The sequence below is a fragment of the Nicotiana tomentosiformis genome, chromosome 12 (assembly GCF_000390325.3).
Source record: "Nicotiana tomentosiformis chromosome 12, ASM39032v3, whole genome shotgun sequence".
Taxonomy (NCBI): Eukaryota; Viridiplantae; Streptophyta; class Magnoliopsida; order Solanales; family Solanaceae; genus Nicotiana; species Nicotiana tomentosiformis.
Window position 1 is genome coordinate 129,890,927 of NC_090823.1, and position 9,061 is coordinate 129,899,987.

Here is a 9,061-nt window from a genome sequence, read left to right on the forward strand (position 1 = left end):
GTAAAGATTAGGACTATTTTTTTTTTGAAATGTTCTTAATATTTAAACTAAAAAACTAAAAGTCAGGACCTAATTAGATGCATCTTTAATAGAAGCACAGTTAATAATACAAGTATTTAGGAAAATTCCTAAACACAGTTAGCATAAAAATTTATCTTTAGCCAAAATTCTCAACGACTGAACTACTCTGATTGCATATTACATAATCAATATATTGATTGAACCACAAACACAATTCAATGCCCAAAGGTTCTCAATAACTTTCTCAGAAAATTCACTTCTTATTCCTCAGCGAATCAAGTTATAATTATTATTTTAGACATTTTTACTTTTACTGCTAAGACGCACATACTTGATCACAACCACAGCATTATGACCCAATGTTATCGCTGAATTAGAGATATACAAAAAGAATAATGCATAAAGGCAAAATGAAAAACATACAATTCGATTCACAAAAAACGTCGACAAGTTCGCTGCAAAGAAGATGACAAAGGAGTACAAATGAAGTTGGACAAAGGATGTGAGCTCAGGATTAAACCCAGTGCTGACACAACTGCAATCTTCGGGACTAAAATTTCTCCTGTGATCTGGCTTATCTTCCCTCCAAGAATGAAATTTAATGTATTCGATGTAGAGAATATGACAAAGACTTACTGCATGTAGGTAGAGAAGTAACAAGATGAAGTTCTGGAGAGAGAAGCGAGGGTTTTGAACTTTTGATAAAGGGTTTGGGAAAGAAAAGAGATAGAAGAAAGGGTAAAAATATCTTTTCATATTAATTTTAATAGAGTATTGGCTATTTTTTTTCAACATTAGAATTGTTGGATAAAAAATAAATACCACCTTAAATAGTAGCTACCCCACGCCATTTTTACGAAAAAGTAGCCTGAGTTTTCTCCAATTTTGAGCCCAAAATCAACTAATTGATGATGAGGTCCATTTCAGCCGACCCGTGTGTAGATAAACCCACCTACACTCATGTCTATTTCATTGGAAATCATTAATCAAAGCCACATTATTTTATAGGAGTACTTACGTTTTATCCCTAAATTGGATAACAATTGAATTTATACGTGGTTTAAAGGATATTTGATTTAATTTAATACGAATAATCAAAAATAATAGATAAATGAATTAAAGATGAAACAAATAATCAAAGCACTCGCGATGTTTTGTCTTCTTCAAATCTTCATACATTGCTTCCTTGAACCTTTGTATCTTCACAAATTCTTTTCAAATTTTCATAGATCTTCTTTGAATCTACAAGCCAGACCTTCATATCTTCATCCCATCTTCAAATCTTCATCGTCTTTTCTTCAAGTCTTCAGAGATTTTTCTTCAAATCTTCATAGACTTTCCTCAAACCTTCATATTCCGCGGACTCGATGGTAAAAAATTCCAAGTCTGTGCCTCAACAGCCTGCCCCTTCGTCTTCCAACCCGCCCACAGATGCCGAGGTAGCATTCCTGAGGTGGCCCCGGAGCCTCCTTTGAAGAGCTTCGTCCCCGGAAGTTGCAGTATCGAGAACGACTTCCATGTTGAGAAGGCCTCTATCCAGCAAGACCGAGACTGGGGAGCATGGAGGTACATATGTTCTGTCATCGCGGAGACACTACCCATAGTTCGGCTAGATTGTAGCTGGGAAGGAATTATTTTGGTCGTACCCAAGCCCACGAGGACATAACTACGCACGTGGAGGGGAACCTGAGTGCTTACACTTACCCCTCAAACTCGTCCCGGTGGACCCCGCAATCCTCAATTTTTGTAAACGGTACGAGGTTTGCCGCGGGAAGATCCATCCCTCTTTTTGGAGTATCGTGATCCTCCTTCGACATTTTATAAACAACACCGAAGCACCTCGGTTCACTCTCGACCATTTGCTTGGCCTATACAGTCCCCCGAATCTTCCGAGGCAGTTTGATCAAGCTCGTTCGTCGAGCCAGTAAGGCTTCATTCTCAAGCATCGACAAGGACCGAGATCGAGGCTGGCAGGGGAGGTTCGTTCGAGTGAAGACCAAAGACCTCATCCCCTCCAAATTTTTCCCGTTCCACGAAAAGTGGAACTCATCCCCTAAGTCTTTTACTTATTGAATACTTGGAATTCCCTTTCATTCCCTTTCTAATTACCCGTGTTTGTTGTTGTGCAGCGGTTGCCCGAGATCTGCAAACAGATGCCCTACTCCGAGCGCGCGTGGCGCAAGCTCTCAAAGGGCAAGTGGGTGGCCCGTTCCCATGGTGAGGTTCTCTTTGAGTGATCACACTCATAGGCCTAATTTATATTTCGCTAAGTCTTTTTCTTTCTCACAGGTTTGCCCAAGACCACTAAGCTCAGGCCGTTGAATGAGGATGAGGGTCCGTCCAAACTTACCCAACCTTCCACAAAGGAGGATAAAAAGAAGAAAAAGGAAGTCCTCGTGCTCCATGGATGCTGAGGTGAGGAAGAAGAGGGTGGCCATCCGGATCCGAAAAAACAAAAAGAGCATCAAGTCCATGGTACTGGATTCTAATTCCCTTTTTCAGCTCAGAGACTACCCCGAGGATGAGGACCTCGAGTTCATGGCTCATGAGTCGACCGTCGACGAGAAAGAGCGGTCAGCGGCCGAGAGAGATGACCACGAGGTTGATCCTCCTCTAGCTCGGGGGCCAAAGGGAGAGACGGAGGTTGCAGTTTCCCGAGAAGTTGCTCCCATCCCAAAGGAGGTAGTTGTTGTCATCGACATCATGGAGAGGCCATCCTATACCAAGTCCATGCTCGAGGAGGCCCAAGCAGGCATAAGAGAAGTCAAACGAGATGGTGCCAGGCCTAGATGATGCCCTCAACTCGTTCTTTGACGGCATAGACATGGCTGCGTTGGAAGACTTTTCCAGGCTTGATCACCTGGAGGTCTGATGGTAGGCTAGAATCACGTGTTTTAGCCGAATTTTTCACTCTAATTACTGCACTTTGAGCATGTTGGAGCTTAAGTGATGGTGATTTGCACTTATCACGTGTTGTGTGCTTTGTAAGAGATGATTCCGAGTTAAGAAGATGTTCTGAAGCTAAATCAAATAATTTGGAGCTTTAAAGTATGAGTAAAACCTCAAGGAATTAAACCAGGATCGCGTCCAGGGCTCCTGGATCGGCGTTACATACAAAATTTGGAAGAAAGAGCAAGGGCTAGAGCAAAAAGTACCAGTGCGTTGCATAATGCGTAGCATTAAGCGTCGCATTAGTACAAAATTTCGTTAGAAGTTTGAGAAGTTCAGAGACTTAGAGTTCTTGGGTTTGACAGAAAAATACACTAATGCTAAGCATATTGAGTGGTATAATGCGAGGCATTAGTACAAAATTTTGTCAGACAAGCTAAGTTTAGAGAGTTTACAACCGAGCAAATTGCACTAATGCGACGCACCCTGCGTAGCACTATGTGATGCATGAAGTATAAAAAGTTTCCACTTCGGCTCAAAAAGGGTAGTTTCATCTGGGTTTGTTCCTACTTGGTATAAATACATTTCAAATACGTTTTTGAAAGGACTTTTAACCTTGGAAGCTTTGGGAGAGCATTGGAGGCTACAAGACACAATATTTCATCATCTTTCTATTAATTCAATATAGGAGTTTGGATTGTAACATTAGATTGATATTTTCTTATTCTTTAATTATATTTGTGATGACTTCCTCCATGATTATGGAGTAGTCTCCCTTAGGGTTTGACGGATATGGTATTTTGATTGATATTTGTGGATTTTAACTCTAGTTCTTTGCTTGAATTCGTTTATGGAGCTTAGAATTATTGCAACTTTATTCACCGGTCTATTTAATCGAAAGAGAAATATTTTGGTGATTATATTTGCATTATTTTGTTTGATTTAGTTCATTGATTCTCTTAAGTAATCAAATGAGCTTGTTGAATTGTTGAATAAATCATGTTAGGAGAATATTCGAGAGACGTTTTTCTAAAGACTAATCCATTAACGCATTCTTGCATACTTTAACAATGCTTATATTAGTTCACCTCGTACATCTAAGATTTAATCGAGAGAGGATATTTGACTACACGTTTGAACTAATCATCGAGTAAATTCATGTGAATCATTAAAATATTATAGTGAATTAAACTAGAGTTAAATCTCAAATAACTATCTTGCACCTATCCTGTCAGATCCTTATTCCTCACATTGATAAGAAATCAACTATGCTAATCTCTAGTTATTTATAGCCAATTGTCAATTGCTTTACTGTAGTAGTTAATCATAGTTCGTAATCAATCCAAATCAAGTATTGATCATCCTGAATAACCGTTAAACCATAAATTACTAGAGCATTATTTAAATCCAATTCCCGTGGAGACAATAATTAAATTATACTATCTTTGAATAGCGAGCATCAATTTGGTGTTGTGTTTTGCGCTTGTCAAGGTCCCAAAAAAGGGTGTGCCATAGGGGGTGGGCGATCCGAACTCGAGCCCAAGACTGGTGAAGCAATTCCCTGCCCCAAGCGTGGACCCCGACCGCAAGAGGATGGTCGTTCTTACTATCCCGGCGGACGCTCGGGCACTGTCCGCTCCGGTGGGTATAGCCAGCTACCTTCGTTGCCTAGTGACTGAGGAGGACCAGGCAAAGATGAATGAGGTAGGCACGTCGAGCCTCTTCAACAAGGAGAAACATGCACTGAATCGGGTAATACGTTTTATCCTTTGTATCTGTTGCAGATTCTGCTCAACATACTCTAGTTGCCTTGTTGTTTTTTCAGGCTTCGGTGCTTTACCATGAAAGCTTTCTTCGGTCTTGTTTGGAGATAAGTCAGCTCGAGTTAGAGCTTAAAGAGCAAATACGAAAGAAGGACATGTATATGGCTCTTAGTGAGCAACAATATAAAGATATTAAGGATCTCCCAACACTCTGGGCCGAGCTAGAAAAGGCTCAGAAAAAGGCCTCATCCATGAAATGGGAGCACGCCAATCTAGTCGAGAAGGTAAGGATCTTTGAGGATAACAACGAGAAACTACTCATGATGACTAACAATGCAACCTCGTAGGTCCAAGAGAAGGTATATTTGATCGACCAACTTCAGGCTGAGATGGACGAGGTTAAGGCTGAGACCGATGTATGGAAGGGTAGGATGGATCTGCTAGCTTCGGAGAAAGAGGCCATAAAAAGAGAAGTTGGCATCGGTCAAGGACCAACTTTGGGTGGCAAAGGACAAGGCCGGCAAGTGTTCTCGGCTAAATGATAAACTCCGGGCACAGCTGAACTCAACTATCATGGAACGAGATACCCTCAGCCAAGAATATACTTCGCTAAAATCCAAATTGGAGAAGACTTCGATTGAATCCTCCGAGGTTGAAGAAATGTTGGCCTAGTATAAGGCTGATGTGGAAGTAGTCGAGGCTCACTTAAAGATGAAGGCCGAATATGTTAGGCAGCTGTCCTGGAGGAAGACCCTAGAGGAGATTCCCGCCAGAGGTTTTGACCTGTCGGCCAAGAAACTCGAGACTGAGGCAAAGGAAATCTACGAGCCTGCGGGTTGATTTTGACGGTTCCGGTGACGAGTCGAGCCCTGATGAAGACTAGGCGTAGATGCCTTAGTTCTCTTTTGTTGGGTTTTCTTTGTATATTTTCTTTTTTTGTTTATTTTGAGGACGTCCTATCGTGCCTTTGTAAATAATTTTTTGAAATATATAAAATTTACCCCTTTAGCAATATTGTATCTTTACTTTCCAGCATCTATTTGTAATTTTTTTATTTGCACATTATTTTAAAAATGCCTTAGCATAAAATCAAATATAGACTGGAGTATCCGTTTTCGGAGATCCGTACGAGGCCCGATTTTGATGGAAACTGTGGTTTTGAGATTTCGATAGAGTTGAAGGCTTTTTTAAGATGCTCAAGTGTCTTAGATGATATTTTTTGCCGAGGGCAACCTCTTAATAGATTTCGATTTTATATAAAGGCCTTAATGTCTTAATTTTTGAGTATGGGCTTCGGACGTCTCCGAGACATTTTTAGGATGGTTGTAGCCTTTTGTATTCGTGCATAGCCTAATAGGCTTAGTGCCTCCGGGATTCTATTGCCCGGATCATCCGAATTTTTATCGGTCGACAGTCCCCGAGTAGGGGTAGCCCGTGGGATTTAGGATCCAGGATCGGAGAAGTGAACTGTACAGTAATAAAGTATAATGGAAGTAAAGATTTCTTTCATTAATTAATACATAAGGTACATGATCGGAGGCGCATAAGCCTTGTGTTGTGGCTAGAGAGGACTGTGTGGACACAGTTTGTATGATCGCTTGACCCTTACAATGAATCCTAACCACCAAGCCTTAGCTTTTGACACATAAAATTTTCTTTTCCCTTGCTAAAGATCTTAACCTTGCTAAAGATCTTAACATATGGGTAATGGCCCCAGTATTCGAGTGTGAGGGCTTGGATACTATTGATTTGGAGCCAACGATCACCAATTTCTGTTTAAGGCCAGCCATTAAAACTAAGGTAGCATATTTTACTGTTGCCTCGTTAAAAACCTTGCTGAAATCCCGCTTCAGGACAAAACCGGTTCAAGGAAAAAAAGTGCAACACGTGCTTTCAGACCTAATAGCCGCATTCGCCACTAGTCGAGTACCTGCATATGTCAGTCCGTAATTTAATGAAATTAAAAAGGGATTTAGGTTCGTACCTTAGCAGTAGTACCGCTTTAAGTGTGCCACATTCCAGTTGTTTGGTAGTTGTACGTCATTTCCCGCTTCGAGTATATATGAGCCTTTGCTAGTTATTCCGACAACCCGATATGGTCCTTCCCAATTCGGGCCCAATTTTCCTTCGTTGGGGTTCCTAGTGTGCAGTGTTACTTTTTTATAATACCAAGTCCCCGACTTGGAAGTGTCGGTGGTTGGATCTCCAGTTGTAGTACCTTCCTACTCGCTAATTCTGGGCGGCCAACCGGACCAGGGCGGTCTCCTGCTTTTCGTCTAATAGTTCCAGGCTCATTGACATGGCCTCGCCGTTTGACTCCTCGATAGCATACTAGAACCTGAGTCTCGGTTCCCATACCTCGACTGGTATTAAGGCTTCATCTCCATAGACCAGAGAAAACAGGGCCGCCTTGGTGCTCGACTTCGAAGTTGTATGGTATGCCCACAAGACGTCGGGCAAGATTTCCTTCCACTTTCATTTCGACCAATCAGCCTCTTTTTTAAGTTTTGGAGTATAGTTTTGTTCGTTGATTTCGCTTGCCTGTTTCCGCTATGGTGTTAAGGCGTTGATAGTATCTTTTTGATCTTGTGATCTTCGAGAAACTTACTCACCTTACTACTGATGAATTACTTCTCGTTGTCGCAGTTGATCTCGATCGGTATCCTAAATTGACATATTATGTGGTCCCAGATGAAGTCGATGACTTCTTTCTCTCAGACTTTTTCGAACGCCTGAGCCTCGACCCATTTGGAAATATAGTCGGTCATAAATTGTATGAATTGAACTTTACCAGGCACCCATGACAGGGGACCGACGATGTCCATTCTCCACTTTATAAACGGCCACGAAGACATCTCCCCCGGTTGATGTATCATTGGGGCGTGTCTTTGGCACTCGTCGCATTTTCGTACGATGTTTTTCGCATCCTTCTCCATTCGCCTCGGTAGTAGCCGGCTCTGATTAGCTTCTGAACTAGGGATTCTTCCCCCGAATGGTTCCCGCATATGCCCTTGTGAACTTCTCTCATGGCGTACTCGATCTCTCCCGGCCCTAAGCATCTGTACAAGGGTCCGAAGAAAGATCTCCTGAATAATGCCCCCTCGACTAAGCTAAATCTGGTCGCTTTAGTGCGCAGTGCTCTCGATTCTTTGGGATCCGAATGTAATTTTCTTGTCTTCAAGTAGTCTATGTATTTGTTTCTCCTATCCCAAGTCAAACTCATTAAGTTTACTTCGGTGTGACCTTCTTCTATAACCAAGTTCATTAGCCACTACCCTCGAGCTGAAATCATCGAAGTCGACTAACGACCCCAAGCTAGCCAGTGCATCGGCTTCACTATTTTGGTCCCAAGGTATGTGCTGCAAAGTCCATTCCTTAAATTGGTGCAGGGTTACCTGCAGTTTGTCTAAGTACCACCGCATCAGTTCTTCTTTTACTTTGAATGATCCTTTTACTTGATTTACGACGAGGAGATTCGCATTTGGCTTCTATCATTTCGGCCCCCTGGCTTTTAGCCAGCTCTAGACCTGGAATCATGGCCTTGTACTCGGCTTCATTGTTAGTCAATTTTACAGTTCTAATAAACTGTCTAATTACGCTTCCCGCAGGTGGTTTCAACACGATGCTGAGCCCAAACCTTTTCGTGTTGGAGGCACCATTCGTGAATAGAGTCCAGATTCCCGAATTAGGCCTTGAGGTGAGAAGTAATTCCTTCTCAACTTTGGGTATTAAGGTCGGCGTATAGTCGGCCATAAAGTCTGCCAAAACCTGAGATTTTATGGCAGTTCGGGGTCGGTATTCGATATTGTACCTGCTAATCTACACGACTCATTTGGCCAACCGGCCCGAGAGCTCGGGTTCATGCATGATATTCCTCAGTGGGTAAGAGGTTACAACATATATAAGTGGCATTGAAAGTACGGTTCGCTTAGCAAAGCGAGTGCTAATTTTTCCAGGTGGGGATACCTCGATTCGGCATCGCCTAGAGTTCTACTAACATAGTAAATGGGGAATTACTTACCTTCTTCCTCCCGAACCAAGACGCAACTTACCTCCACCTCGGAGACCGCCAAGTAGAGGTATAGCTATTCGTCTGCCTTCGGAGTGTGCAATAGTGGGGGATCAAGATGTGCCGTTTGAGCTCTTCCAAAGCTTGTTGGCATTCCGGAGTCTAGGAAAAATTACTCTTCTTCTTCAATAGTGAGAAGAATCGATGGCTTTTGTCTGAAGACCTCGAGATGAACCGGCCTAGTGCGACTATATGCTCTGTCAGTATTTGAACCGCCTTGACGTTGTCCACTATCGTGATGTACTCTATGGCCTTTATCTTGTTGGGGTTGATCCCTATCCCCCTATTGGATGCCATAAATCCGAGGAATTTACCCGAA